Below are 17,747 nucleotides of genomic sequence, written 5' to 3' on the forward strand. Positions count from 1 at the left end.
ACTGATCATCAATTTACAGTGAGTTTCATAAAAAAGATGCAAAACACAACAACAAAAAGAACCTATAAAAGTGTTTTCACAAATAACAGCTTGCTCTATCAGGATTGCAAATAAAGTTATTTTTTTGTTAGTAGGTTGGACATTTTACCCCTAACTTTCCTCTGAATTCTATTATTCATTACTGTCCAGTTTAGCAGATTGTTTTAGTATGTTTTGTGCTGATATGCCAATAGCTGGTTTTACCTTAGTTTTGTTGCCTAAGAGTCAGCTTTAATTAAAAAAAATATATGTTTTAATATGTTTTGGGACACATTTTAAGAAACTAGGGGGGGTGCTTCATTTTTTTGCAGAAATGAGGCTTTAAGTCAATCTTATGTACATGCACATTAACGGCAGCTGGGTTTTTGGCTTAGTTTTTAAGCTCTCACAATTATGAATTATGCCTACTCCTCTTTTATACAGTTCAGTATTGTCAATACTGAATAATTACAAATGATAAAATTTGTCCTGACAGAAGATACGTATTAGACAACATTTGGCTAAATACCTTGTTAACTGTTCATTTCAGCAGTTTTCCAAAATTGTATAAACATTTCTGTGTGAGGACAACTGTCTTTTTTAGAGATATCTCCTCACCTCTGCTTGCCTCCCTTTTAAAATCTTTTAAGGTTATTACTGTATTACTGTTCTTGGATTGTCTCTCAGAAAGACAATCTCCAGTTTTTAAACTTCAAAATTAAGGCTGGTTTTGTGAAATGGTGAGAAGTGTTCATACAGTGCTTTCCTTGAGTTTCCTCTAGACTCCATAATACATTTTTTAAATCTCTATAGCCACAAGAGGCAGAAATGGAGAGGATCCATGCCCAGACTTCACCAAGAGGAAGAGGTTTTGAAGTCCCAGCTCAGATATTCCAACAAGTGAGTCTTGAAGTTCAGCAGCAGACCAAACAGGCCAGTGGTGTAGTACATCCTCTTCACATAGCCCACTAGCACGCCTGTGTAAGGCAATGGATGCTTAAATGTCTATGCTTTCTCTAGTTAAAAGTCTGTTGCAGTCCATCCTGACTCATTGTTTCACAACTCTCTATAGTTAGAAGCATTTGCTGTTTCCTTTTATGTTTTAACGCTCTAGAAACCACAATTCCAAAATATTCAGTGGGACAAAGTCTGGAGAAAAACAAGAAAAAGCAGCATTTGGGGCTGCAGGAGGCTGATTAAAATTCTTCAAAATTCTGCTTTCCTGCTTATCTCTGTCCTGCTGTTTACTGAAAAACAGGCCTTGGTTCAAATTTTAAGGAATAACCTTTGATATCTGGGAGATAGTATATTTGTTGTTTCTTATTTTCCCACATCTTTTTTGGAAGGTCAGGAGTAAACAGAGGAGCATGTTACATATAAATCCACTTGTGGTGCAGTAATGATGTTTGAGCCAAAAGCACTAGAATAATAACTGTGCTCTATGCCAATAGCATTTTGGAAGTCAATTAGGATTTATTTTGTAAGCAATAAAGTTGTATGCAAGCTGGAAACATTTAAATACAGGAGAATTTCTACACGAATCAACCAAACAATGAAAAAACAATGAAATGCCTTAACCCGTTGTGTTTTTCAAGCTGCCTTTTTGCCTGTGTAAACAGTGTAACAGCAACAATAAAACATTCTCACTGACCTCATACTTTGTCTTGTTAACTAGAAAAATGACAAGAGCCATACAGTTCTATAGGAAAAAAAGCACAGAAATATTAAGGATTATTTAAGGTAGAAATCTTAAGCTTATCTAAGGTTTATTTTTTAAAAAAATGAAAACTTTTCTTTAAAAACATCTATTATTAAATAAGTCAGATAAGATGATATCATGATATTGCATTGAGGTATGGTACAGTGTGCTCCCCAGGAAAAGCCTGGGGCGAGGGGAAGGCAAAGCTGGAGGGAAGAGGCGAGCCTTAAGTCTCATCTTCCTCAGGGATTTTTGGGGAGGAACCTCCTTCCATTCTCCAGAGTGGAAATGGCTTTCTTTCAAAAGCAGAGCGAAGGACGATTCTCTTTTGGCTGCAGGTGGAAAACCACAAACAGTGAGGTGTTCCCATCAGTGCTGGATGAGCCAACAGCTGTAGGACCAGGAGACTCTCCTTTAACTCTCAGCCACAGAAGGGCACAAACCCACACGGTCTCCCTTTCCCAGCTGCAACGTAAATCCTTGCAACAGTCCTGCTGTCATCCTTGCCAGGCACAGTCCTCCTTCACTTTGTAAAGAAAAAAAATGGGGTCAGATTGAGAAATCAAGAAAGGGAAATGACTTTCTTGTCTAGGCATGGGGAGACCCTATAATAATGCTCTTTTTAATAATATAATACTATAATTGCATGAACAGAGCCAGGGAAAAGAACCAGAGCTCCCTAGAGAACGGCCTCTAGCAGGCTAAGGAATTACATTCCAGCTGTTTTTCTTTCTGACCAAAAGCAGCTGGACAGTGTTATGAGGATGGTGTGATGAAGTGTGTGCTGTTAGTTCCCATGCAGTGTTTGGCACGCATTTAGGCCTACATGGTTCCCATCTTTATAAGCATTCAAATGACCTAAGAATAAAAGAGGAAAATTTTTTGTACGAAATGCCAGATGCCTACAGGCAATAATCAGATACCACTAAATCAAACTCATGTCATACTCTAACTAGTCTATGTTTCACTTTGACAGGCAGCCTTTTTCTTTTTCTTTCTCTCTCTTTTTCTTTCTCTCTTTCTTTTTCTTTCTTGCTTTCTCTTTTGATGGTGGCTTTTCCTCTTCCTTGTAACTAAGGAAAACCTCATAATAGAAACTTTATCTCTTTTCATTTCAGTATGAATTAACTCCTGAATCTCTGTGAAGCCTTCCAAGACCTATCTTTACATGGTGGGTTATACCAGGAAGTTCTGATTTGGACTTCTTATATGCAACACATCTTCATTAAATAGCATTAATATTGAAAAAGAATTATGGAAATTGAATTTGCTACAGCAGAAAAATCAGGTTTTCTTGCCATCTAACAAGGATTTGCACAGGTGAAATTTTTTTAACAGCAGAAAACATCACATTTTGTTCTTCTCATATAAATTCTTGAAAGCAATACTGTTGAAATCACTGCCCCATCCAGGATAAAGCAACATGCTGCATCCAGGGGATGAAATACCATCCACATAGCAAAGAGAAATGTATTTAGTCAAAGGTCAAATCAAAAGGAATGGGGTGAAAAGATTTCCCACTTGCCAGCAGAAATTAAGTTTAATTATTCCACGCCACTGCTCATCTCATTGGAGGTAATGAGCTCCATGACAATTCAGTGTCAGGCAAGTAGAGAAAATTCAGAAAGGGTAAAGAGAAATGGTTTGTGTTAAAAAAAATAAAAAAAGAAAAGAAATCAGTGAAGGGAAAGCTTAACAGTCTAATAACTTCACATTAAAAGACAAAGGAATTTACTATTTCCTTTGAGAAGTTACAAGTGTAGATCAAGCTATGTCAGACTAAAAATATTAGCAAACTTATTCCCGAATCATAAACTCATGTTGCCAAACACACTACTTCAGAAACTAAACTATAAATCCACATTCTCTAAGTTGACATAAGCTGGGATATGACTGGATGTGTGCTCAAATCTGTGAGCTTGGGACCATGCTCTGCTTCTACAGTTTAGATAAAGCCTAGTTCTGTAACAGTCTTCTGTGAATAGCTACCACACAGAAGACTTTAAAAAGGTGTTTTCAGGTATTCAACTGTGAAGTGTGAAATAAGCTTTACAAAAAGAAATGTCTGCTTCAGGAGAGTTTATTTTCAGAATTAGTTTCAACATGCACGGGTTTTACATACATAAGTATATGTTTATATGGATGTTTATCCTGGCATATTCCAATTTTAGAGACCTAACCGTGATGTCAAAAGCAGGAGGCTGATCTCTCAGTAGGAGAAAAAAGGTTTCTCTGAAAGGCAGCCCAGAACAGGAGTTTAACCTGGGTGGTTTGTATTGCTCGTTGCAAAAGGCCCCCTCTCTGTTAATTGAAAAGGGGGCTTTGCTCCCCCACAAACAAAGGGGTGGAAATACTTTTTTACATGCCCATTTACTGAAACTCACTATTCATTAGTGCCAAGTCACCACGTACCAATTACTGCCTAGCCCAATACCTTACAAATTTAAACATATATGTGTGTGTGTGTGTGTGTGCGTGTGTGTGTGTGTATCTTGAAAAGAAGAGATGCAGAGAGAGAATTTTGTACTGCAGATTGCAGCTGAAAACACATTCATCAAATGGCTTCTCTATTCTTTAGTTCTGCCATTCTACTCAACAGGACTTCTTAACTACTTGGGACTGTATCATCTTCTTGCCTTTACAAGAAATAGTAACATGCCCAGATACTACTTACCAGTGAATAGCATTTCCATGGCTTGGATTCCTGACAGGACCTACCTTTTTTGTGCAGCTTTGCTTAAGTAATTTAGGACTATGACCTCCATGATGTATTTAGAAAGGAACAAAAGAAATAGTGCTTTCAAATGGGGGAGGTTCATTTGAATTGGAAACCAACCCAGAATAGGTCAGATCTTTGGGGATTTGTGGTAAAGGAGCTCAGAGAAAGTACAGACAGTGGTCCAAAGCCCTACATCCAGAAAACTGGAAGAGTCTGTACTCTAAGTAGAGATTTTCAGCCCTTTTTAGTTCCTACATGAATACTTCACTTGAAGAAGATAAAAACTACAGATACATGTTTTTTTCTGCTGGGAAAAAAGAAGTCAGGTACCAGGACACAATATAAAAGCACTAGAAACAAATTTTATGAGCTTTAAAGGGTAAATGGTCTTTTCTTTCACCTTTCCAAAAGAGAAGGTCATAAAATAAAGCCTTCTAAATTTTCCAACAAAGTTAATTTCCATATGTCTGTGATATATGAGACAAGAGTCAAGAGAACATCATAATTGTTAAGCAAACAGACATTCTATTTTTATAATGGGAAATTCTAATAGCTTGAGGTTTTTTATTAAAACACTGAACCTTTGCTGCAGCACCAAGTTCTTTCTACTAGTTGACAGCTGATTTAATGACTATCCTGGTCTTTCCTGCATTCTTTAAATCAAAGGCAAAGGAACATTCAGGATTATTACTGAAATTAGGGAAAGCAATAGCGAATTCCTTCTCCCTCTTTTATAGAATAAGTTTTATAGGTAATTAAATTAAAGAATTATTTTGGACATATTTATGTTACAGTGCCGCCGGTTGCTGTTGTTGCATACGGTACCACTGCTGTATAGGGAAAAGAGATGCAGTCACTATGTCAACAGAAGCACTGCAGTAGTGATGACAAATGGGAAATCTTCTCTCATCCAGAGCATAAAATGTGAATATCAGTGGCTGCTGAACACTTAATGAAAGATTATGCTAAGGTGCTCCCTATATAATCCCTACCAAACCCAAATCCATCTAACAAAGATAAAAATTACTATTTTTTTTACTTGATTGGCTATCCCATTGCTGGTTAGCCAGCTGGAAAACACAAAATGCTGGACATTCTCTGCACTGTTTGCTGTATCAGAATTGCAGAATAAGAGGCAGTGTGACTCTTTTCTTCCATCTCTGCACGAAGAACCTGAATCACACTCTCATGAAGCAAAGGAAATCCTTCAACAACTTCTAATACCACATTTTTAATTGGTAAAATTATTCTCTTCTAATGGAATGATTTCTTAGAAGCTGAAAAAACAATGGAGACAGTGAGATCACATTTTCCTTCCTCTAGATTTTTTCCTAAGGGAACTCAGTATGAAGACAGCGATTTGGCACGGACTGAAGAAGGTTCTCTTGAGGACTATTATTTTCATCACAGATTTGGCTATGGATACTTTAAGACTATTTATGAAGCACAAAAATTCCAGGAACATGAATCTGATCTAACATGAAGAAGCAAATGAGAAGTAGCTTGAATCAGAACTTACAGAACAGTAGGCTCTGTATGTGTGCATTTGCTTTCCTATATTCCCCCCTGTTAGGAGAAAGATGCATTGCTGGAAATGTATTATACCGCGCAGGAAACCTGAAGAGGTACCTGCATCCCAGGACTAGAAAGTTTCCAAACAGTCATGCTCACAGCACTCGTGAAAAAAAGCCCCACAACCCCAGGAGAGTGTTAAAGCTACAAACCAATAAGCCAACCTTATTGCTGTTCCGTGGCCTGTTTTACACTAGCTCTGCAGACTCCCTGCCATGGTACCATCTCAGCTTTGTTTTTCCTTAACTGACAATAAAGCAGTCCATTTTCAGCTTGGCTGAACTGAGGACGAAACATAAGTCATTGTTCTGGCAATTTGTCAGTCCCCACCTTTGTAATTCTGAACCTCTGGCCAGCTGCAATTAAATTGGACAGAGATAGAAAGGTCTCTATTGCATTATCTTCCAACATGTTTCATGAAAGTAGGTAGTCAGGAAGAAAAGAGAAATGCTATTTGTACACCTGTTAAGCGACAGCCTTCATTAGATAGTGGGAAATATGTATGCTAACTCACTCTTGGGATGCTATTCCACAGAAAACATTGCTCAAGGAATGGCATGCTACTATTAATGAGTTTGATAATAAGAGCTGGTCACGGATCAAAACTTTACTCTTCTAGGTTTTGTAGACAGATAATCTCTGCTTCACACATTTTATACAACAGAAATTAACAGATGGTGAGAAGAGACAGGCGAGATGAGTAAGGTAGGCAGTAGCCAAGGTACATGGCCTGCCATCAGTTTTTTTTCAGGCATCACCACAAAGGAGAATCTTAAAGGGGGATGAAAATGTTTTCTTTTCCTTTGTAGGTGCAAAAACATAATCATTTTATGCTATAAAGTAAAGCCAAAGAGAGAGAAAATTGATACATTCTTTCTGTTCGAAACCTCACCAAGTCAGTAACCTCTATTAGAGAACACCTAAGCAAATATGGTTCTTCTGTCTATTGTATTTGCAGACTTCAAAGCTAGTGACTTGAATTTCTTTGCCGTGACTCATTTAGCTTGCATTTATGATGTTGTGCCTAATGGTACTGTCCCGCTATTCTTTTGAGCTCTATTTCTCCCTCAGGAAAGGAAAACATCAGGAAGGCTTTGTGTTAGGATGGATATCACCCAGCAGAATTAAACATTCTGCAGGCTCTCTGCTCTTTCAGCCTTTTACTCAGAATTAGCCTCATGCTTGCTTTTGTTCAGTTTTGCCCATATTCCTTTCTCAACCCCAATTGGAGCAAGGGAATACATCAATAAAAATGCTGCACTGTGTTTACACACACTTGTACAAGTGTGCTGGACAGATATAAAAATAAAGTATCTAACATGGATAAATATAGACATGCATAAAATGGAATGGCAGGGAGAGGGGGAATACAAAAGAAATAATCGCATGTTTAAGTTAGCAATAGCAGATAATTAGCGATGCTGTACACAGCTTTATCTCTGTCCTTTACACTGTTTGAATATTGTGTACGTTGGAAGGCTGTTCCCAAAGCAACACATTTGCTGGAGGGCTGCATTTGCCTGAAGAAGCTGATCAGAGGATACTGTCAAAGAGGACTGGGCATTAACAAGTAGAAAGAAAGGGCAGGAGGCAGAAAAATAGGAAAAATAGAATTTTCCTCTGTTTTGTTTAAGTTTATTGAATTTCCTAAGCACAGAAGGAAAACTTATGCAGGGGAGTACATACAGGTAATTTTTTTTTTTTTTAAGCCTAGCTTTTCTAGATGTGTACCTTGCTTCTGCTAAATACAAAACCATTTCTTTCTGCACCTCTTCTGAAATCTGTGTGTCTGATCTGGCAGTCCCATGTACCTGAAGAAGCGACCTTTAGATGCAGTGCAATGGCAGGATACTATCTTGAGAGTCAGCAGCAGTTCCGGGAACTGCGACTCTGCATCCCTAATTCCTTGAAAGGTTGCAAGCAGAGTGTCTATACCAAGAAAGCAAGAAAGGCTGGAGCCCACCAGACAGCTGGAGCCTACTGAGAATTAAAGCAGTTCAGGATATGTCTGTGCCACTTGTTGTACGCAGGCTTCATCCCAGCTGCCAGCACGCTGAGCCTCAAGACCTGCAAGCGTGTCTGCTCTCCCTCCAGGCCCAGGAGCAGGAAGTCTCAAAATAAGCCATGGAGCACTTACTTTGTTTCCAGCTGTGCCATCATGTGGGACGTACACAGAGAGTCCATAGCCCATTTGCCATCCTAAAGGAGATTTATGATCTCTTCCCAGCAAGCCAGAAAGGAAGAAATGCATTAGCAGTTACTTGCCAAAGCCCAACCTCATATGGCAGAGCTGGATCCTGGCATTTCTGTGAAGTTGTCAACAGGACTAACTTCCTCTCCTTGATGCCGCCCCATGTGCCAGAGCAGAAAGGGAAGAGAGGGAGGTTGTACTGACACATCCAATGAACTGGCGAGCTCCAACGCACCCTCTCAGGACAGGGATAAACTGCTCTCCTCTCAGGCAGAGCAAACACGTTAGTGTTACCCCTCCACTAGCGAGGGGCTCCTACACCTAATTGGAACTGTCAGATTATTTTTTCCCCCCCTTCTTGCTGTTGTGGTGGTTGGTGCTCACTATCAAGTTTACATTAAAATTGCGTGCAGAAGCTTTCAAACACCTTGAAAGCTCTTAAAAGAATTAAACCCAGCAGAACAGAAACATTAGCTAATGTACCCAGGGAAATTTTAAAAAGTTGCCTGCCTGGCTTATGTCTCTTTTTACTTGCAAATGAGAGTAACACCTTGTTTTCTATCAACAAGTAAGCCTAAATTAACTGACGTTTGGTTACCATGAGCAAATGTAGGGCAGACTGCTGTCAAAATGGGTGGCACTGGCTTTTTGGCGGTAGCCTGTGCTCATGTCAGCATGGAGTGACTGGGGAATCACAGTCTCAGCTATATTCCTGTCACCCAGATCTGCATTGTCTTGCGAAGACAAGACAGAAACTTCAAACCATAGCTTGAAGGCATGCCTTTATATGTTATCTTCACTTCTACAGCAGCATGTGTCAGTCCAATCAAATATTTCTGAATTGCATCATATTATTGTGCTTTGGTCTCAGTCTTGGGCCTTGCAACAAGAAGAGGGGCAAGGCTGCCTTCTGATACCTTGTGCCTTCCCCAGATTGCTCCCTTTCCCCCTGTAGTTACTTTATTCCCACATCCATAGTTTTGACCAACAAAAACATCAGCAACACCTGTAAAATTTCCTTTCTGCCTTAGGATAAAAAGCAATGTAAAAATCTACTGTTCCTTTTGGTTCATTCCTGGCTTAGATTTGACTTCCATTCTCATCTTGTTCAGGAAACAAACTGCTAAACCAAACAAAAGCCAAAGGCATCACACCTTTCTTCCCCACGACAACTTGGATGTTGACTCTTCTCAGCACTGACTTCCTGCAGCCAGGACAAGAGGCTCCCAGTGCTTACAGTTCCTGTGGCTAGCCCTTCTCCCTCTGGAGCAGCAGGTCCTACCACCTCCCTTGTGCTTTCAATCCAGGGAGGTTCTTTCTTTCACGATTGGGTACATATAATAAAGATGAATTCAATATAATACAAAATATGCTAAACAGAGACTGCAAAAACACCATCTCTTCTGTGCAATATAGTAAAATAAGTATTTGATTGTTGAGAGTTTAAGCAATGCCTCATGGTTCCAGAGTGAACTTTTTTTCAGCAAATCTGGATATTAGCTGGAGAAACATAAGTTGATTTTTATTTTTTTCATTTTTTAACAAAGCCTCCCCTATCAAAACTATCATTTTGGCTCATAACGAGTACTGGTCTGCACTCATATCATGCCTTTTTTTTTGATTTTTGAAGTAAGTTTGGTATTATTAAGGCTTTACCTTCACTCAAATCAGCCTTACTGATATCAAAGGAAGCATTTCTATTAACATCAGTGGGAGCTAGATCACGGTTGATTAAAAAAGCCAAACAGTTGTGTGAGCTTTTGTTTTTACTAGAGAAATAAACAAGAGAATGAAAATGGAGGAACACAGTTTGGGCAATCTTAAAGTTTTAAGTTCCTGAAAAAAAGTCTTCTCACAGGATTTCATCTTGTGTGGCATAAAAGAGAATTACAGAAAAATACTGTGCAAGCTGGAAGGACTTTTATGCTGACATAATGGTTACATTGGGAATAATGAGGAAAACCAAAGTTGCAAAAGCTTGCAGATTCTAGCAGAGGAACTAACTCAAACAATAAGAGGAACCAAAATATAGGGAACTGAAATAATTAGATCAGCTTAATTGTAACCATTTCTAAATAACGACAGGCATGGAAATGTTTAGTAATTTTGTAAGAGAAGTAACCTGTGAATGGCAAAAAGCAGCATTCTCTTTAAAATGCACAGCTGGAAAGAGAACAAGCAACCTGTTCAACACAAATCTTGTTCATTCTTCCTTCATACAGTCTTGAAAATCCAGCCCCTTTTTCTCTGGTAAAATCTGGTTTGGCTCTTCATTGTCTCACATGTCCTCAGCTGAAACTTCCTCCCTCTGGTTTCAACAAATCCACTTTCTTTCCTTGCAAAACCATTTAAAACATTGCAGTAAAAATTATCATGCTGACTTGTCACCTCTGTTATATCTTTGCCTCCTTTGCACCCCTTGTCTATCTAGCTCTTCTCCTACTGCATCAAACAAGCTCTGTATCTTATTATTACATACATCTCTCGAGGCGCACAGCACTCGGTTCCTGCTTGCACCTGGTCAGTAAAGGAAGGGAACGCTCTCTGGCTGCTGGTGCTTTCCCAACCCAGTGCCTTCCTCCTTTCGTTTATGAGCTCCCTTTTGCAAAGAATAAGCTTGCCATGAAGAAAATCTTCAAAGTCACTTCAGATTTCTTCTTAAGACTTACTGACGCCTTCCTGCGTACAGAGCACTTGACAGTGACTCAGTGCCCTTATGCTGTGGCCACTCCCTTTATACTTATTCCAAACTCTCATGCTTAGCTGGATGCTACCTATAGTTTTGTATCTGCTCATCTTCTTATCACACACTCAAGCTACAAGATCTGTGAGGTGAGCTCTAGGTTTTGTTTCCTAAAGTGTGCGACTGCTTTAAAAACACTCCATTATGAGCTGCGAGGATAAGCTGTGCAGAGGACATTCGCAAAACCTCAGCTCGCGTAAGGCAAAAGAAAGTTTGTGAGCATGCTGCTCTGATGTTATTGGCATTCTAGTCATTCAGGGACTGACAGTACACCATGCAACACTGAAGTTGTGGAGGAAAAAAAAAGAGGTAAATGACAGGGCCTGTAGGTGTTTACTGGAACTGTAGGTGTTTCCTGGAAGATTGTCAGTTGTACAGTTTACTGAAACTGCGTGTGGATGTGCGCACATGTGGATGTGTGTGTGTGTGCATGTGCACGCACATGTGCACACATGTAAAGCCATATCCTGAAAAGAAGGAAGGAGCTAAGCAAAAAAAAAAAAAAAAAGGGACAGGAGGAATGGAGCAAAGGATCCTTGCTAAAGTGAAAAAAAGGTTCAGAAGTAAGAAAAGAAAGGTCAACAAGAAAGGTGTTGGCCATCAGTCATCTAAACCCGCTTCTCAACAAACGGTGACAAAATGCTCAATCAGTGCCAGTCTCACTCCTTTCAGATTGAAATGAACCGATGGCATTAGGGCATTCATCCACTTTCGCCAACTGTGTGTGAGCTGAGGATACACCCTGTGCAGATTTGACAGAGGCTACAGGATCCCTGGACCAGGACATGTGGGTGTGTGCACATCCAGTTCACTGTGTTACTGACAGTCGATAGAAAGAACCCTATTTACTTCAGAGATTAGACTTGGAAAATGGGAATGATCATCCCATACCCAACAGCCTATGACAAAAACAACATCATTTCTCATTCCTAGGTTCTTTCACAGAATAACTGACCTTTTCAGAAGACTTCTAGACAGTGGGTTCTTAGATTCATCTGCTCCTGTTCATGCTGCACAGTCTTTCGCTGGGCAAGTAGTCTGAGTGATCTGAAAGAGTATTCCCTATCAGAAATCATGGATTGCTCACTGTGAATGAAGGTGGCAGAAGCAAGTCCTTAGAGTACCAAATTTTGCCTGAATTCTGAGGCGCTCTTTAATTTATCCTTTCCTCCTCTTCATTTTCCGAAGCTCAGAGTATCAAAGCACATTTCTTGTTTATGAACATTTTAATACAGACATTATATTGCAGTGTTAAAATTGGAATGTCATTTCAGGAAAACCTATAGCCACTGATGACAGAAACATATAAACCACAACAAATAAAGAAGTCAACATGAAAAACTTCTTGGGAATAATACAGAGGCATCTGTAAATAATACAAATACAGTTTTAATAGAAAATACACACAGATCACTGAAAGTAACTATGAGAAAGCTGATAAGAAAAAAATACAAGGATATACATGTAAATTCTGAGCAAAAACTAGGAGCTCATAATGTAGCATGCTCAGAAAATATGGATCCTAAGTGGACATCTATAGCAGAGAATTTGGTAACATCATTATTAACCCATTTTAATGAGTCTCCCCTCTTTCTCTCTCCAAACATCTACCCCTATTTCACTTCCATCCACTGCATTCAATGATCTAATAATCAAAACACAGTACTATGCTACTTCATGAAATCGCTCCAAATGCTGCAAATGCCATAATACCTTTAAAAAAAGATTTTGTCATGAAAAGCTCCTTTCCACACCCTCTTTTTTTTTTTTAAGTCAGTTTTTCTTTCCACATTTGGCTGGAATTTCTGAAGCGCTCTCTTTCTCTCTGTGTTAAAACAGAAAACACAATATTGCCTGTAAATTTTCCAGAGGCTTTAGCAAAGGGTATTTCAGGTCATTTTTAAAAGTGCAGTCTCATACCTTTTAAGGTATGGCTGAACACCCAGGGCCTGGTCAGTGCAATCACTTACATTTTCAGAACAATTTATGACTATGACGCTCTAAGGCTAGTATCCAGCACGGAAAGCATCTGCATGTGCTTTGTACTGCAGTCAAAGAGGTAACAGCAGCTCATCAGCTCATGCAGAGCTACTCAAGCCAGCTCAAGAACTGGAGCTGTGGCACGTTTGGTACTTGGGTACACACCACATTTCCCAGGCGGATTTTGCTTGTTGGGCTCTGTTTAGCCAGTAGATTTACTGTTTTATATTCCATAGAGAGCAGAATCTGCAACTGTACTTCTGAAATGTTCCACATAATACAAGACACCACATGTGAGGCAAAATTGGGGAGTCACCAGGGTCAAGATCATCTTTTCTCATCTTTCCAGTTAGCTAGAGAAGACTTCCAGAATTCCCTCCACTGCATGCATCCTAGACTGAGGACTCTAGCATTAGCGATAGTCCCACTAGCGATAGCGATAGACCCACTTTTATCTGCTATCTTGAAAGGCTGCATCGACCCTGACATTTCTTGACATTTTTTCTCTCACATTAGACTTTTATTTTTATTTTTCTTCTTTTATTAAAATAGCCAAACTGCACAGAGGGCTCCATTTCTACAATGTGGCTACCATTTGGGCAGTGTTTAAGCACAGGAAGATATAATATACTTCTGTACTGTACCACTGCATATTGTTTAATTCTCTGAATAGCCAAGAGGCAGATGGCAGGAAGAAAAGATCAGATGCATAAACCTAGCACTAACACAAGTCGCCTAAATGAGGCCCTTCTGAACATTATGTTTTTCTCATGCCTTTGTGATTTTGCCTGTCACCCAGGTGTCTTAACAGTATGGATGCACTTTAATATGGTATAATCCATGCACTGAAGATTGTCCCCTGGAGCTATCCAGGAAAATGGTAAGTGATAGGATCATTAAAAAGAGACTGACAATCTCATACAAGCCCAAGTATCAGGGAATATCAAGACCTGGGGACTGCCTGAGAGTCTTCACCAATCCAAAAAAACATAGCAGCAGCTGACTGGAGAAGTGAAACTACAGAGTCTCTCAGACAAGCCCCTTTCTTATTTTTGCCCCTTTAGCTGAATCATTTCTTCTATGCTGCTTTTACATTTACTCACTGCTCTGACTGTAGGTCAGGCCTGACAAACAAACTGATGACTCCTTTATACAAGCATATGGGAATTCAGTGGCTGGAGCAAAACCCAGAAAAGTGCTCTGGCTTGGACACGGCCAGAAGAAACCTGATTGCTCCAGGCCTGTACACTCTCTGCAGTACTGAATGCAGCAGGGATGCAGCATCAGAAAAAAACTTCGGGGCGAATTAAATACCCACTTCATTTTGCTTGGGAAATAGGCTTTACCTTAAAGAGATTCAAAGCTTTACTGGTAGACACCTGTGTACCAGCCAGATTCTTATTGTTTGTATTGGCAGATCCAACATGAAAAGTTCCCATGTTTCACAGTGGGCAGAACTACTTTGCATCCATAGAGAAAGCAAATAGAGTTCAGAAGAGTTTGAGACAGGTCCACCCTAAACAGAATGAGATTAATTGTATCCACTACAAATGCAATTGTTCTTACTGCAAAAATAACTTTTAAACTCAAGGGATATCCTGTCTGAACCTCTGAGTCATGTATCAAGAGTGCCACTAGACAGACCTTTGCTCCTTGGAGTGCCAAGAGAAAGAAAAAGAAGGACATGGTTCTGTAAGAAAGATTTAAGCTGAATACACAGCTAGGATCAAAGGCAACTTTCCAATATCGACCTTTGCTCACTAACTTCCTCCTTCAGTCAGTAGGACTTACTCAGAAGACCCTGCTCTGACACTGCCCCGCTGCATCTGAACTGCGTGAGAAGAGCTTTCTCTGTTCAGGAAATAGTCGAAATCAGTATGAATGCACACAACAAATCACAACCAGATATTCAAAGAAATAATGCTTATTAATGCATAATCTAAGCTCCCAGTTTGGCATGATTAACAGAACAGGGTGGCTGCATCCTGCAGATGGTTTCATTCATGCATCTCTTCCCAACATATCAGTGCCTGCTAAAAAAGAAGGAGATAGGGAAGCAATGGTCCCTAAATTTTCATTCTGCAGTGATATTTAAATTATAACTTATATCACTAAGATCTGATAATGACTACTAGCCCATGTAAACTGGGATTTTGAACACAGAATAGCTGTTTTTTTAAACCATGTCTGCAGACTATTGAGCTTCTCTGAATGGTAGCCCTAGTCAAGCTGGCAATTTATCAAGGAAAACAAGACACATTTTCTAAAAGGATATTGTCAGGAAGCATTTACTCTGGGAAACACAGTTCTTTGTTTTGGTGACAAATTTGGCAGCATGCAGCCAATCAAAAGGGAACTCCATAGATACAAGCATGGGAAATAGGGATGCCTAAGCAATGTTGCCCCTTCTCATTATTTTGTCTTCAGCTATTCTGCAGCCTGCGTTGCCCCCATGTATGGTGCAAGAATCCCAGCTTAACTTTGTTCTTCTCCTTATATGTTCACAAAGGCTGACGGGGAAAATGCTCAGTAACAGGTGTGTACCAAAGGCATTCTAATGACTTGCGATGACTCCTGGTCTTTGGATGCTAGAAGCAGTCAAAGCTACAGAAACATCAAAGAACAAGGTGGAACCATTACCCAAAGAGGCCAAAGCCAAAGCAGACTGCTGGCTAAGGCTGAAAAAGGAAGATGGTAATTCTTGGGCTCAAAGTTTTTTGTCGTCCCCCAGCTTCCCTACATGACATTAATCATAGCACAGGAGGACTGAATACCCTCCACACGAGGAAGAGGACACTTGGCAGTCATGTAGGGAGTGGCCATACTTACAGGATGACCTCTGCAGAGAAAACAACTGCACTTACTGTTATTTACTTGTCACTATGGATCCACAGTCCTTAATGCGCTGTGCATGATCAGTACTAATGTGCATGAACAGTAATAATTTGCCCTGGATCAGGTATGGGTTCAGAATGGTATTTTTGGCAGATTAGCTAGAGTACACAACACAGAGTGCTTTTTATGCTGGCTCTGTGACAATAAGCTATATTTGATCTGTCATAGAGCAAGCTAGTACAGCATTAACCTGTTGTAACCTACTTTTTCTAAACAAATCTGAATTGGCAGGGTGAGTTTACACTGGATCAATGCAGTGCATTAAGTGGCCAGAATCTCTCTGATCTCATCCTAGAAGCTCTGAGGTTGGATTTGCTATATAATTGATCTATGACTTCAGCTGAATTCTTAAATACGAATCTGTTCAATGCATTGCATGTCACCTGGTACCCTGCTACTAGCTACATGAGTAGAGAAGTGTTTCAATATCAGCTGTCATTTTCCTAACCCCTCTCCCTCTTGCTTCAGCAGCAGAATCCCAGCAGGGTGAATAGGGATTAGCATACGGCTAAGCCCATTACTGACATCCTTATAGCATTTAACTTCTGTCCCTGGACTTGTTCAGATGTGGTTTGTAGTGCACCTTCTCTTTTTTTCCAGCAAGGACCATTGAAATGCAACAAGTATATAGGCTACAGCTAAATGAGATCCAATGGGAAAGAGGCACACAAACTGAGGATGCAAGTATTGTGGGCCAGGAAATAGTCTGTGGAAACATCACATGACACAGGAAAAGAAGACACAGCTGATGGGCAATGATGCAAGAGTTATGGGAAACAGAACTGTTCTAGGACCCATTACCACAGCTACCTCAAGAAAAGAAACAGTAATTCACATCGTGGGACAATGTTAATGAAGGGGAGGATGTCTGCAGCGTGGCTAACGCTTGCAAAGATACTCAGTACACATGCGTGCAGGCTACAAAAGCTGGCTGCCATCCTTTCAGCCCAGCTATAGAGCCAATAAGCAGTTGATTGCAGCTGGATTTTGGAGCCGGCTCATGTGTAATCTCAGTAGCACTGAGAAAGCAGCAGTATTAGACTGGATAATTAGATGGAAGAATTAGCCTAATTTTGAGGCTAATGAGCAAATGCAGTTGCCAGTAAGAAACTCATAAAAACAAGTCACACCATCATTTAAAAGATATTGTGGCTAATATACAGAATAGCAAACATGGCTGGCCAGTAGGGCAGGGCAAACAACAGGCTTGAATACTGAGTTCAGTACCAGATTTCATTTGAAAGACAAGGGGGAGGAGAACAGTAATCAGGAAGTTTCTATATTCTGACAAAGTAGATCTCTTTCTAAATAGCATCTATAATTTCAAGGACAAGGTCACCAGGACAGCAAACTGAGTTTAGAAGCAGACCCCTCTGTGTCTATCAATCTGGCCATCAGCCCGCCCAAGCACAGAATTTACACCATGAAAGTCAGTTAGTCCAGGCAGATCTGCAGAGAAGAGCCATTGAAACTAGCAGAGTACGTATCAATAACCTCTTCTTCAGAACCGATGTCAATCTAAAGCCACTGAGCAGAGTACTGTAAACAACTGAGGTCGCTAGACCTGATCAAACAAGGCCTTCGTACTTTATATACTGGGGCATCTGCAATGTCACCACCATCAGTACACACCACCATCAGGTACAACTGTTGATCGAAGACAAGACCTTAGCTGCCTTCCAAGGGACCCCCATGTCAACTGAACCAGATCCAGAGAGACTCATCATTTTATATATCACAACATTTCTACTGTAAAACATGAGGGGTCAAGAAAGAAGCTACCAAGTTGTGACAACTACTGAATGTGCTAGTAATGGAATACAAGAATGAATATGCACAGGCTGCAGCTGAGGAGAACTGAAGTTCCTTAAACATTAGATATCATTTGTGAAACTAAGAGCCATTAAGGATGTACTCATAAAACTTCAGA

General features: G+C 40.0%; 1 long non-coding RNA gene across 1 annotated transcript in view; it reads right to left on the bottom strand.

The window, feature by feature from the left end:
• Nucleotides 1–2,178: 2,178 nt before the first annotated feature.
• The window catches only part of LOC106492124 (uncharacterized), a 57,666-nt gene continuing 42,097 nt past the window's right edge, over nucleotides 2,179–17,747 (bottom strand). Inside the window, exon 3 of the long non-coding RNA XR_010884371.1 lies at nucleotides 2,179–2,238. This is a non-coding gene — a long non-coding RNA (uncharacterized lncRNA). The remainder of the gene's footprint in view (nucleotides 2,239–17,747) is intronic.

The sequence above is a fragment of the Apteryx mantelli genome, chromosome 5, assembly GCF_036417845.1.
Source record: "Apteryx mantelli isolate bAptMan1 chromosome 5, bAptMan1.hap1, whole genome shotgun sequence".
NCBI classification, from domain to species: domain Eukaryota; kingdom Metazoa; phylum Chordata; class Aves; order Apterygiformes; family Apterygidae; genus Apteryx; species Apteryx mantelli.